Raw genomic sequence first — 14,841 nt, 5'->3', positions numbered from 1 at the left:
GCAGGTCTTCAGGGCGAGGCTCTTCAGACAATGTCTCTGCAAAATAGAGCTGACAGGGACCTGTCAATAGTTGGATCTGCATTTACCACTCATTTCATAGGAAGACAGACTTTGTTATGGCAGATCAGACCATTGGTACACCGAGCCCCATCCCCTAGCAATGGTCACTGCCTGGTGCATGAGAGGAAAGTGTTGCCCTCCTCCCCTGCTACAACACCTGACTAATTCCACAACTGTATCATGGATGGTTTGGGGAACATTCCCTTCTGATCCTGGCAGGTGATTGGCTGATGCGTTGAAGTGTGAGATTTGATTATGCTTACCTTAGCCTGGATAATGGTACAGTGTAAATAGAGGTCAGAGTGTGACTGAAAGGATCATTAGGCAGGAGGCTGCACAGGTTTTCCATTACTCCAAGCCATGAAACTAAGCTAAATGTCAATGAGATTGCAGAGGTGCAGCCTGCTGTCATAAGAAATAGCTGAGGAGCAGGAGGAAGATGAAGAAGGTTTCTGTTAGCGGAGACTTGCCTTAAAAATAGATAGTTTTACTTGTGGGAGCAGATAGGCCCTACTGATAAGATGACAAATTAATTATAAAACACTGGTCAGATGACAGCTCAGCTGACCGTGACTGTGAATAATTCAGTCCTGGAGTTGAGTATATGTTTGCTGTGGAAAGATAAGGGTGCTGTGGGGTAATTACATGATGGATAATCAGCCTGTATCAGCTATAAATGCCCTCTTTGGCTGGCCAAATTATTCTCCTGTCTTCCTCCAACTGCCAAGGTAATGTCATGGCATCTGCTCACCCTGGCTTGGGGAATGAGGAACTGCTCATAGTTCCAGCAAAAGCTATGGCTCAAGGGCTCCTGAGTGAACAACCTGCGTTCTGGAGGGAAGTCTTCACCTCCACCCACCACCATGACTGTGCAGAGCTCCTGGCTTCCCTGGCCTGAACCTGTTCCATGTCCATAGCTCTGAAGGAGAGAGCTATCCTTTGAATATCGAATGTCTCAGGTGGGCTTTCTTTGTCATTGGATCAGACCATGGTTCAGCATCCTATTTTTGATGCTATTTCCTGATGCTAATACCTGAAGCTCCAAAAGGAAGGCCAGAATGCCCTAAGATGTACCTAGCCAGCTAAACAATGCGGTACATGGTGAGTGGCAAGGAAAATTCAGTCCTGACCCCCATTGGTGATCAGCCTACATGCAGAAGCATGGTATTTGATTATCCTCGTTATAATACATAACCACAAATGGTGGTGGTGTGGCCATGAAATATCCCAATCCTTTTAAAATCCGTGCCCACTCCTGTGGCCTACATTTCCACAGGCTGACTACATTTCTGCATATATTTCCTTTCACTTTGGTTTAAATTTAAATTTACTCAGTTTAAATTTAAATTTACTGACCTTAAATTCTTTAGGTGAATCTTTGTCCCTTTATAGAGGAGCATAGAAAGGGGGGTTCTAGTTAGTTGTCACTCTGCCCTTGAATATCTTTATTGACTCCCCTCTAATTCTCCTCTTCTCCAGTCTTGGGTGTTTGCAATCTCTCTTCCCACATAAACCTCATCTTATTGCTACCCATTTTCCTTGCCCTTCTCTGGACCTTTTCAATCTCTGCTGTATCTTTCTGAAGATGAAGTGACCATGAGGCCTGGATACAGGGCTCCAAACGAAGGCAAAAATAGCATTTTATTCAATATGAGGTAATTCTGCCCTGGCTTCTGAGGCTATGGGTTCTCCATTGGCAGCAGAGTAAGTACAGTTCTGCTCTACAGGAAGGATGGCAGGTTTCATATGGGAGATGTGCACTCTGTGCAGAGTACAGCTCAGTTTCACAGCAGATGGGGCCAGGACCCAGGCCAGGTCAGGGCTGATGGTATAGTGTTATTTTCTATCCCATTTTTAGAGCACCCAGGTGTCCCATGTTTTTAAAATTGCTGTTGCTCTGCACAGTGGGTAAACAGCTAAATATGGGGTTCCCCTCTCTCTGCCTTTGGGGTGACTGAGATTGATAACCGTGGTGTGCAGCAGGAGGCATTAAGCCTGAGACCCAATGCCCCTGAACATTGGGACATTGCCCCCTGTATGACGGAGACTATCTGAGAGGCACATGCTGTCCCTGAGGGGCATTATTTCTGGTGCTACAACACAGACTTTGCTGAGTGGATCAATTAATCTCCCTGAGCCAAAGGGTGTTACTATCTTGGATGCTCTCATTGCCACCGTGGTGCCACCTGTCAACGAGATGCTCCCAGCAATGACTTCACAACACTGGGCAATACTACATGCCCAGTGCTATGCCAGGCCGGGTCACATTTTCAGAACTGGAGGGTAGATGTCCAAGCACAAAAAAAAGTGAGAGTATGCATGTGCAGCCATTTTTGCACAAACGGTTATTACAATGTGCATGGAAATTGGGTCATGACACACAGTTAATTAGACAACCAATTAGTCATTTGCATATACATTTATCCAACTTGTGTTTGCAGTTTTTTCCAATTCTGCAGGCAGTATTTTGCATGCTGTACTGCAGCTTTACCCCTTGAAAAGTTAATCCTGACATTTGACAGTCCCTTGCACTCTTGTGTACCAAAGATGTTGGAGCACTTTACTAACAATGATCTATTAAGCTTCATAATCCACCCAGGAGGAGCAGGTACAGTAAATAAATAATCTGATTTTATAGATGGGGATGGGGAAACTGAGGCACAAAAATTTAAGTGACTTGCCCAAGTGACAGAGCCAGGGATAGAACATACAAATTCTATTTCCCAGGCCCTAACTGTAACAGCTACATGGTATTGTCTCCAGATGAAGTACCTTGGATACACTCTCTCTACTCCTGGGTATCAGGGTTAGAATGCCCCTACAAAGTTAATAGATTTCTAGGAGGATGCTCCGCATAAACGGTTTGTTTCAGAGGTAGCTTCCTATCTATCTAAAGACTTCTAGGGCACCCATTACCTGAGCAGCTCACAGTTGTTAATGTATTTATCCTCACAGCACCTATGTCAGATAGAGGAGTACTACTATCCCCAGTTTATACACCTAGAAACTGAGACACAGAGAGACTCAGTGACTTGCTCAAGGTAACACAGGAATTCAGTGACAGCGGGGAATTGGCTCCTGCTCTCCTGAGTCCCAAACCCATGTCCTAACGTCTGGACCATCCCCACTCCATAATGAAAAATACACTGCTGCCAAAGCCGCGCAAGTTGGGGAATCAGGTATGTTTATGCTGGCCAGCAGGCCCTTCACTGACTAATCACTACCACTTAGCTGCGCTTACTTTTTGGGAATCAACTTGGTTATGATTATTTATTTCCGAGAACTGACTGTATGCTCGGGCCTGTACATTGGTGCACACATACACACAGGCTCTATCCCTAAGGGGCTTACACTCCAAGTTAGAGGCAGACAATACAGTCCAGACTTAAACAATACATAGGCTGAAGTGCAAGATTTCACGTGATGCTGATTACTGTTACTAACAGACAGTTTTCGTGGCTTCTAAGCTCTCTACAATTTTGGACTCCAAGAGTGGGTTAGTTGCTTGTTGAGAGAGAAATCAGGTGAGACAGACACAGGCTACAGGACCCTAGTCTAGTTTGTTTATCAGGTGCACGTTATTGAAAAAACCTCCTATATGGCAAAAGCGGATTGCCTCTCAGAACTCACATGAGGAGCCCATCCCTTCCTAAGCACTTGCAAATGGTTCTGTAATGTTTGAACCCTTAGCCTCTCTCATTGCTGTGCGGTATTTTTTGTAACAGAGTGGGATCTTAAGCTAATGTGATACCAAAACAGTGTCATGGTGGCCAAACTTGCATCATCTCCGAACACTTCTTGCATCTGTTTACTTGGAAAGGATTAATATATCTTCAACTTGGGTTAGGGTTCTAAGTGTTCGTGAATAACATTCTGTGTCACCTAAGCTGTGTCAAATCCACCACTATATTAGACTGCACTTGCTGTCCTGTCTAAGCAAAGACAGAGGAAAGTGTTTCTCATCTTGCATCTGTCATCCCTGTTCGTTCTCTCCAAGGAGTTTCCATGTTTATGACGTCAGTTCTAGGGAAGTCGTCTGACACCTTTCTCTTTGCTAACATGCCCCAAATAAGAGTTGAGTGGCCGGAGGCCAATCTCTAGCATACTCAGTCTGTGGCACATTCTGCATAAGGGATCTAAGTGTCTGCTAAAATCTACTCTATAGCAATCACTTCTTTTATTCTGATCCCACCTTTATGTATGGTAACAAGCAGTTGTTCAAATGAATTGAGAATTGGGTACAGGATGAGCCTGCTGGTGCTAATCAATATAAAACAACATTTGTTTGTGCCATTATTATTTCTGCTGCCCTGTTACACTGTATTATTGCAGCCTGGGTGAAAAGCATAGGTAGGGTTTATCCAAGCCAGCAAAGATCCTTAACAGAATAGGAGGGAATGTGGTAAACTCCTGTGCTAGATATGGGGAACAGGGTGCAGGAGCTAGAGGTGATTTGTTGCCTTCTTGTCAGTACTTTGTCCTACAGCTCAGGAAGCATCTTACAGCTCAATTCTGAGGCTCACAGATGAAAAACTTACAGAGGGAATCATCACTGCCTTTTTAGGGTAGTATTATGGCCAAGGCAACATTGTCACGAACCTCTGGTCTCAAACCCATGTCTCCAGATGTTTTTTTGGTTTTTTTTACACAATTTATTAGTAATTAAGCCATGAACTAAAATATTCACTGTCTATTCTCCTCCATTAAGCCACTTTTTTGTAAAACCTATCTGATCCTACAAATATGTTTAGATTCCGTTTACAAGAGAATATCTTTTAATCAAGCTTTAGGAAGATATACTGCATCAATATCGGAGTTCGTAGTCTGACAGGAATCCACATCAGTTTTGGAAACAATCTCTCAAGAACCATTGATTACATGGAACCTCTGCCCTTGATTTAATGTAGTGTAATGTAGTTAGATTCCCAGATTCCACAAACGACTGCATATGGGCACACCTCTACATTACAGCAAACAGTGAATGGAAAGAGCAAGGCCTTCACTGTGTAGTTCAAATGACAGCAATCCAGATGTTCCTGGGAAATCATCACATTCCAGGCCTCCATCCAGTAGTTTATTGGTATTAGCTAGACCCTGGACTCTTTAAAGCCCCACTTAGCTAGAAGGCGCCACTCCTCAGCCACATTTGGTGGAACACCCGAGCTCCTGATTGGCCTGCTCCCACTACTAAAACAAGGTTTCCCCTCTGTGTTCCTCTTTCATGCTATCATATTTCACATCTGGATCAATACAGCCTATGAACTGAATGTTAAGACATTATTTTAGCACTCCCTTGGCTGGCCTGCTGAATCAATTTGGTGCTGCCTCTGCTAATGGCTTTTGGTGTTAACCTTCATGTCATTAATGGATTTTCCCATGCTTTGTAGTGTGTATGATTACACACATGCACTCAAACATGCAAGCATGTAGATATACACTTCTCCCCACAAATACCACAACACGCACTAAATGCCCAGCCGTCCCTGCACACCACCCAAGCAAATGAACTTTGCACAGAGGATCTAAGAGAGGCTGGTGTGGGGAGAAATACTCCCTGCCAACCTGATACCTTTCATGGAATATCTGTGCAGCCAATGAACTGTGGTAGCAGCTGGGGACCCTTGTGTGGCCCCTACGTGGGATATTTTGTATTCACATATTGATAGGTCTCTTTGCAGTTTGCCCTCATCATATCACCAACATATCACCCATTCGTCTCAGCCTGCTCTCTGTCTGTGCTGGCAATGAACTGCGAGGCTGTAAAAGACCACCTATGTCTGCAAAGGAGGAGGGTTTAGTGTGACCCATCCGTGCCTAGGGTAGGCCACCTGAAAATGCCACGGTCAGGGTAGGCTGCAAAAGGAGAGCAGATTCTCCCGGAACTGACTGCAGTTAGATTCCCTGACCAGTCACAAACAGTGCTTCTGATTTCCCACACCAGTTATTAAGAAGCTACAACAAGAAACATATAGTCCCCTTTATTGCACTTCAATCTCTGGCTCCCAATCAGAAACTAGATCCAGTAAAGAGATAAGTTATTTAAACCTCTATTCCCTTTACCAAAATGTTCTCCTTATCCTCAAAGGGTCAGCTGCATTATTAGATCAATATAAATTTGGATCTTACCCAAAATACCACGGTGCCAGCCAATCCTTTAGTAACAGAAACTAAAGGTTTATTATAAAAGGAAAGAAACAAACAAGAAGAGAGAAGTTAAATGGTCAAAGCATTCAGATACATACAAATGACTTCTAAGTCCATATAGATCAGATTCTCAGCAGAATTGTGGCGTTAGCAGGCTTGTACAGTTCCTCTGGTGTACATCCAGTACCTGGATGGATCTCAGTCCTTTGTTTCACAGCTTCAGATGTAGAGTAATTAATTCAGAGCTCAGAATCAGGAATGAAGACAAGATGGAGTTGGTGCAGCTGCATTTATAGTTTCTGCCATGAGGCTTGTACTTACTTTGTCCCAAAGAGCTCCTGGCAAGGAAAAGCCTCAGAGTCCCCTGTCCATAGGCATATTCTTGCATGTCCTGGTGTCTCACAAGGTGTAGCCCCAGGATTCTTTCACTGGATTCATTGTACATTTGGGTTCCCTTGTTTGGCCATTAAGCAGGCTTAGTGCTGCTGCCATCCTGTCTGGGGTGTCACCCAGAAACACCGCACAAGTTTGAAATACAGATCTACCATACATAGTTAGAACTTATCATACAAAACTGATACATGCATATAAACGTGCTTATCAATCTTAATTAATTGTGACTTTTCCATTGGTCCCTTGAATGACATACGATATTTATTGAAACTCTGTAATGTTGGTATCAGTAATATTATAAATTATCATTCATATTCCACACAGCGTCACGCTCAGCATTTGGCTGGCTGTGTGATTTGGCTCCTAATAAAAATGGCTTTAAAACAAACCACAAACAGTCGCACAGATAGTGTCCCTTTCAGAAGCTTGTCACACTTAGCAGGAAGACTCCAGAGGCTGAAGATCACTGGAGTGCAAGGTGGTCTGGCCATCCTCCTTACACACTTCCAACATCAAGATACCAGCATTAGCTCTGCTCCTCTTTACCCTGACATATTCTCCCCTTGCCACATGAAAGAAAGTTAAGGCATCCCTGTTGAATTACATTTGTATTGTCTTTTTAGTGTTATATAGGGCTAGAGCCTCCACTTCATTGACTTCATCTTGACTTCAGTGGGGTTACAGTAATCTGCACTCCTCTTGCATCCTATATCAAGCAAAGGGGTCTCATTTATGCCATGCAATGGGTTTGGGGCCTGCATGTTCAGATGTATCTGGGGAAGGGCTGAGTGGGGTTGCTGACCAAAAAGGGGAGGATGAATGTGGTACAGTGGGGTATCAAAACTGGTGGGGTATTGGATGGGAATAGGGTTTAGTGTATGGACCACTTGGAGGAGCAAATATGGAAGATGTAGTCACAGTAGGTGGTGTAGTGTGCAGCTTCTAAGGGTATGTCTACATTGCAATGTAAGCCCAGGGTTAGTAGATCTCGAATTAGCCATCCCTGGGTTTGTTAGTATGTAGGTCTTGAGTATCTACACTCATCTGTAACCCCAGGTTAGGAATTGTTGAACCCTGGGTTCCCACTTGGGCCTCCAGTGTCTACACCACCCATATCCCAGACTTCCTAGCGCCCTCCCAAAATGTGGCCACTCTAGCCAGTTGTATGTGGTGCAGTGTGGGAAAACTTGACTGTCCACCAAACGTGACTGTCCAGAGCATAGTTTCTCAACCTGTTGTACGCGTACCCCTGGGGGTACGCAAGACACAGGCAGGGGGTACGTGGTGAAAAACCCAGTGAAGGGAGGTGGGTTGCAGCCACCGGCTTCTGGGAGAGGCGGGTGGCAGCCACCGGCTTCCTGCCCCATCCCACCTCCTAGCTGGGAGGTAGACAGCAGCCACCTCAGTCCTGGGAAGCTGGGCAGCAACCACTGGCTTCTTGGGATGCCGGGTGGCAGCCGACGGCTTGGGCGGTAGCTGCCCATGTCCCGCCCAGTCCCAGCTCTCAGGTGGGAGCCCAGCAGCAGCCTTCTGCACGCTGCAAGCTGGGCTTACAGCTGGGCGGCTGCCACCCATGCCCCGGCTCTGAGCTGAGAGACAGCCTCCCATGCTCTGGAAGATGGGCAGAAGCTGCCTGCCGCCTGCCCACATCCCCGGGTCCCAGCCTTCGCGGAAGCCTCCTCCGCCCCAGCTTAGAGCAGGTGGCAATCGCTCATCTCCTGGGCTGGCAGCCAGGCGGCAGCTACCTGCAACTTGTCCAGGTGGCAGCTCCCCTCTCCAGCTCAAAGCCTGGTGCCCAGCAAGCCATGCGGAGAGCCCAGCGGCTTGCCTGGTCCTGCAGCTGGGCTCTACCCGCAGGCTTACTTGTCAATTGACAGCTATGACAGCCCCAGATTTTACCAGTATAAAAGTCTTAATAGGGGCCCACGCAGTGTGATTTGCCCCAAGCCTGCACCCCCCGAGGGACGGCCATGGGGAGCGTTGCTATCCCCTCTGGTGGGCTGCTAGTGCCTGCTCATACCTCACAAGTTCTCACCTGTGTGAGGAGAACACCATGTGACTCCGCCATCAGGCCATAGTAAATGGCTGGCATTGACCTTTACTCCTATATTGGGGAAGGGGAGGAGAAAAGAGGGGAGAAACAGCAGGGGGGTTTGTGAACTGCCACAGCCACACAGCACTGCAGAACTCAGAACTCTCCTGCTTTACGAGAAATACAGTCATCCAGCAGTAAAGGGGAAAAAGATTGTATTTCTGAGAGTGGAAAATCGAGTGTTGGGGGACTTATTAAAATTTTCAGAAGTTAGGGGGTACTTGCTACTTAAAAGGTTGAGAAACACTGGTCCAGAGGACAAAGAAAGTCAGCCCATGGGATTGTGGAATACTTTTGGTGGGCTCCCAGGGCATGTGTCTAGTGAGGCTGCGTCTAACCTTGTAAAGCAATAGGGCTTGAACCCTGGGTCCCAACTGGACTCAGGCTCAGAACCGCCACCTCGTGGGATCCTAGGACCGTGGGTCCGCACCTTGGGTTAGCACAATTTGTGTGTAGATGGAAGGGGGATTAGGCTTCATCCTGGGTTTGATCCCTGGTCTTACATTGTAGTGTAGACAGACCCTAAAGGGTTAGTTAGCCAGCCAGTCCAGCAAAGGAGGGGAGGAAATATTTCTGTGACTCATCGTTGAATATTAGATGCCGGATGAGGGATAGTGGTCTGAGGTAATAAAGCAGGATGAAAGTCAGTGAAACTCAAATTGCTGCAGATGTGAGCAATGGTGTTAATGGGCAACTACTCTTGGTACCCTTGACATTGGTAGTAGCCTGTGTGTGTTCACATTTCCTGACTCCTACCAGAATGAGGTAATCTTTACTCACCACCTCCTCTGCTTCTCCAGACCAGTCTTGTCTGCAGCTGATCAAAATGTTGATGTTTCTCAGTCTTGTACTTTTCTGAGATGCCCTAATGTGAGTCAAATCATATCCAATTCGGATTTCCATTTCACTTCTGTATCTGCAGACTAGAGACGAGTAAAAGGATTGGATTAAAATAAGTACCGGTTTGAAATTTCTCTCCAAATTTAAATCACACTACAAACCTTTTGGCTGCAGCTGGTCTCAAACCCAGCCTCTGGAACCAAAGAATCTCTGAATTTGGATAGTGTTTGGAATCTGAATCTGGATCTAGAGCCTACATTGACTTTTGGTTTCTGCCTTGTTAGCATGCTGAATCAAGCACCTGAATTGGAACAACCCAGATCTTTTTTTGGGTTGCAGTTCTGGATCTGGGTTTGAATTTTGCAGCTAAGGCCCATCCTGCTTTCAGGATGTTTGAAACAGTTTGGTTAGCTGTCCCCACTGCCTCTGTTCTTCTTTTTCAGGCTTTTCTGTGTATCTTAATTCCAGATGGGATTGAGACAGAACTGCCTAAATCCACTTGCTTGAGATTTACTACCCAATTTTGCAGACACCATGTAATAAAAGTATGAGATACCGATGTGCTAGTCAGAGACCATGGCACATTATTGTCTTGACCTGGGGCAGGGTTACTATGACGCTTCTCTCGACACTCATGGCTGAGAGTCACTTTAATGCCCCTTTCCTCCAGCATTAGTTACCTAAACAACCAGCCTGTCAGCCACTCAAGCACTTTCCCCTGGATACGCCAGCCCTGCTGGTTGACAATAGAGAGACCCCAGCTCATAGTCCCTTCAAAGAGTCCCCTTGTGGTATCCAGCCCCCGATCACTGGATACCCTTAGAAATCCCAGATCCTCTATTCCCAAAGGAACAGTGTTCCCTTGTTTTAACAAATGGTTACATACAAAACTAATCATAAACTAGGTCCTGGGCTCACTAAGTTACCTTTCCTAGTTAATGAAGTAAATTCTCACCCCAAATTTCAGTCTTTTGCAGCATTTTCTGGCCCCAAGGAGGTACGACCTAGTCTTTCATGAAGCACCCCCACTCATTTAAGGTGAACGGATCACTCCTCAGTGAATGGATTTAGAGTGTCTTTCTCCACCCTGTGGTATACCGGCTCAGTCTTTTGTCTTTATTCCCAGGCAAGGCGATCCCCTTGCTGTTGTGCTTTTCCTTTTCATTCCAAGTGGTTTCGAGGTTTAGTTTATCTTTGATGGTTCTCCATTGACTTTTCTGAGTTGTTGTAACAGTGGATGACTGAGCAATACATTATGTAACTGGCTAGCCAGGCAGGGGTGACAACCGCCTCCTGCTTGAATTGGCCATCACTGAGACACATGATTACCTGATGATTCGGTGTCACTCCAAGACCATAAGGACATAATTTTCATTATAGTTACATAGTTCTTTAAATATTACCTGTGCATGCATCTCCTAATGATTACAAGTATCACTAAGTTGTAAGCTTTCAGTAGAGCCTGCCCATGCAATCTTTTATGGATAAATGCCATGAAAGTGATGTATTAGGTGTAGCGAGTTTGTCTGGTCTGAGGTAGGAGTTACTTGTAAAGAACAGTGAACACTCTGTCAGTTGGCACTATTGGGTCTCTGTGTCAGTTACAAAGGCCACTAACCCTGTCATTTGACGGGGATGAGTATTTGCTGACTCCATTGACTGCTGTTCCATTCAGAAATGCAGACAGAATCAGGCAAGCTTCTGTGTGCTTATACAAACCAAATTTCAGTTCTGGCTCAGATTTTTTTTCAGTTCAGCAAATGACTGACATGTTCAGTTTAGAACAGCCACCCCCGGAGATCTCCTGAGGATGATACCAAAGTGCCACCAGGTGTTTGCTGCATGTTCAAGCGTGCGTAGTCCTGAGGCAGCTTCTACAGCCCTCTGGAGACAGGGATGAGGTGAGGACAGTGGTAGCTTTGCTGCAAAGCTGCTTTGCTTTTTGGCACCTCTGATGAAAATCAGGGGGACTTTTTTGTATTTGAAATAGCTGGGCCCAAACCCCATTCCAATAAACTTTCAAATTTGAGGGTGTTTGAAATCCAAAGCTTGACCGAGATCCAGCCCCTCCAAATGATTCCTACTATTATAATAGCACCAGGTCCAAGCTGCTGTACTTTGGGATTTTCAAAATCTTTATCTGAATTTTGAGGTTTGAGCCCATTTCTAATTTAAAAACATCCTCCCTTCTTCCAGGTTCCTTATTCCTCCAGCCACGAGGGCTGGCAGAGCCTGCGAGTGTTGGGGAAGCATTGTTGCTTAGCCTGAGGTGTGGAGGCAACACAGTCAGCACATGCTCTTGGACTGTGTGGCGACTGATCCTCAGAAGCTTCAGAATACAAGCTCGGTTCCAGTGCTTCTCTGAATGAAGTGAGCATGTGAGCAGCCAGCCAATGAAAACAGAGGAAGGCAACTGGGGAAGTAGGAGATAAAGGAACCGAAATTAGCAGAGAGATGAGCCCTGTGCCTGTCCTGCAACTTTGGGTGAATCACAACGCTTTGCAGTTGTTGTTTCCCACCAGGGCCACTCACAAACACCTTACTAGCAAGCAGGTCACACCCGTGTTTGTGTGCTAGACAGCCCTGATTCAGCAGCTTTGACCCCAGCAGCCTGTCTACAGCCCCACTCTGGCTTCCACCTGTCTTGGTTACTACGTGCAGGGTGACCTCAACACACTCCCAGTCCTCAATTTTCCCCAAACCATGTGCTCTGCTATGTCCAGACCTCTCCTGGACAGTTCAGAGAAATAATATGATTAATTTGCTCCTTTAAGGAGTGAAAAACATACCAGTTTGCCATATTAACTGGAGCTGACATTCATTTGAGTATGAAGACAACAATGTTGGTTTAATAGTAAAACATGTTTATTAACAAAAGAAGATAGGGTTTTAAGTGGATTAAATAAGAATGAAAACACACATATAAAAGCCTAAAGTTTTGGTTCAAGGCTTTATTTAAGATGGTCTTTCTCGCTCACCGTCTTCCAGCAAGATGGTGAATGACCCTTTCCTCGGACAGGATCTCTTTCAGAGGCCGAAGTGCTAGTGATTTTGTCTTCTTAAGTGAAAGATATTTTTGTCTAAGCAGGTTTCTCACCTATATTCAATTCCAGAGACTTCTACCCCCTGTTGGTTGAAGGACCCATCTTTCTCAGCTTCCAAGAACTCTGGCTCCTTGGGACTGTCTAGTGATGGATGCCAAAGGTAGCTTCTGTCCTTGCTTATATCTTCTAAAGTTCATTGACCTGGCTTCGGGAGGCAATATGACCTCATGCTGGTCTTCTCTTCCAGTGGGCTTCCAATCCCCCTATATCAGGGGTGTCAAACATACGGCCTGCGGGCTGCATCCGGCCCACGAACCTTTTTGATCCGGCCCGCATCCGGCCAGTTTTTTTGAGATGTGCTGCCGCCCAAAGTGAGGGCATTGGCACTTAAAGAGATTTCTCTGCCTACGGCATTGACGGTTTAAGAGTCTGTGAAATCTCTTAAAGCGTCGATGCAGGACGCAGAGAAATCCCTTAAAGCGGCAATGCACTCAGTCCGTCAACACAGTCCCCCGCGAAATCCCGCCGCCGAAAAGGGCTGATGCCGCGCCGCCGAGAAGGGGAAGATGGCCCGAATTTTTCGGCGGAGGGTATTGCATGGCCCCTGTGAAGTGCAATTAATGAGAATTTGGCCCATCACCATCAGCGAGTTTGACACCTCTGCCCTATATGATTTCTATGTAAATTGGTCTTTCATTGTTTCCGATTCCACCATGCTTAATGTACATAGGAAACAGGTAGAAAGCTGCGACATTTGCCCCTGTCTGGGCAGATTGTGCTGGCTAATATCAGTGAGTATCCATAATTCCTTATATCATGTTAATACATACGTTTTGCAATGATATTAAACACCAGTGTGTCATTAGCTTTCAGAAAAGACCTCACTCTACACACTTTCATAATACAGTGATATTATATACAATCAGTTGATTCAGTTGCTTATCGCTTGAGGTTCAGCCCTCTGCCCCATTTTTATAGCCCAGTAAACCTTTGAAATAGATTCTTCTGAAAAGTAAAACCCAGATCAAGCTTCTCTCTCCTGCTGGATGTAGACACCGTGCTGTCTTCTCTCCCACTTGTTAGTGTGAGGTTTGCCCCCACCCCTTGTTAGCTTGATGGGTCTGTTCACTGCTTACACATAAATTGAGGTAAATGCATGTTCCTTGGTTTAAGATAGACCTGGTTAACAACTCCCTGGTTCACACATACTTTAGTTATAATTCCAGCATATATTTGTAACTCTTAATACCCATTGTATACATATGTTGCACAAGAGTATTAATGATCAGCAAGTTATTAGTTTTAAAATGATACCTCTCAAGACATATTTTGTACAAAGATTATTACAGTAGTGCGTAGGGTGTGAATACAGGGGTGCTTAGCATCACAGAGAGAAAATGAAATTGGTGGAGAAGGGTAAAAAGTGTGGAATGGGGCCACTGCGAGGGGATCCTCCTTCCTTCCCTGAAACAGAGAGTCTGTTGCTCAAAGGGAGGGTTTGGTGCTAATTGAGACCAAGGGGCACAGGCAGAGGTTCCCAACCTTCACCTAGCTCCAACTCCATGCTCTGAGGCCATCACTTCTATAAATGCTGCACTTCGCAAGTTCAGTGGAAAAGCCTGCCTAATGAGGCGACAAATGGAGCTTTAGTAATGGGAAAGGTGACAGATGGGCTGGGAGACTACAGAGGCTCATGTAGTTTGCCCGCTGCTCTCTTGAAATGGTGCATATGTTTTAAGGCAAAGATCTGCAAAGATGGAGAAGCACTAGGGGCTTCCTCGCAGGGAGGATCGGTTTGTAATGCCTGAGAAACTGCTGGCAAGGCATTTTGAAATTAGGGGTTTATGGTATTTGGGTTGAGCCTCCTCCTAGTCAACTTTGAGACTCTGCCTTGTAGAACAGTGCAATACTTTATATAGAGCAGAAGTGAAATGCAGCTCCAGATACCTCACAGAGCCAGTACAGTCAGTATTCAATCATCATCAATAACCCATTTCACAAGTAGAGTTCAGAAAGTGCATTAAGGGTAACAAATCTGTGGTTACTTGACAACTGCGATAGTACTATTCTGCTGCACATCATGACCATGCAGACCCACCACAGAGACAGAAGGGATATAACTCAGATATTCAAAAGCACAGGCTCCCTACTATGTTAGCTGAGAAAGAATCTCCCTTAGGTGTTAGCATTATGGGGTCTGTGACACAGATGGAGGCTGTGGTACACATATACCAACTAGTTCATTACAGGATTATTCAGGGAGCGCAA

At 45.5% G+C, this 14,841-nt stretch overlaps 1 protein-coding gene across 1 annotated transcript in view; it reads left to right on the top strand.

Annotated features, from left to right (window-relative positions):
- LOC137159473 (deubiquitinase DESI2-like) overlaps positions 1–14,841 on the top strand; it is a 68,320-nt gene that overhangs the window by 22,415 nt on the left and 31,064 nt on the right. The window lies entirely within an intron of this gene.

The sequence above is a fragment of the Emydura macquarii genome, unplaced genomic scaffold, assembly GCF_026122565.2.
Source record: "Emydura macquarii macquarii isolate MOO-44397 ecotype Brisbane River unplaced genomic scaffold, CSIRO-AGI_Emac_v2 contig_1876, whole genome shotgun sequence".
NCBI classification, from domain to species: domain Eukaryota; kingdom Metazoa; phylum Chordata; order Testudines; family Chelidae; genus Emydura; species Emydura macquarii.
This window is presented reverse-complemented; position numbering and strand designations above follow the sequence as displayed.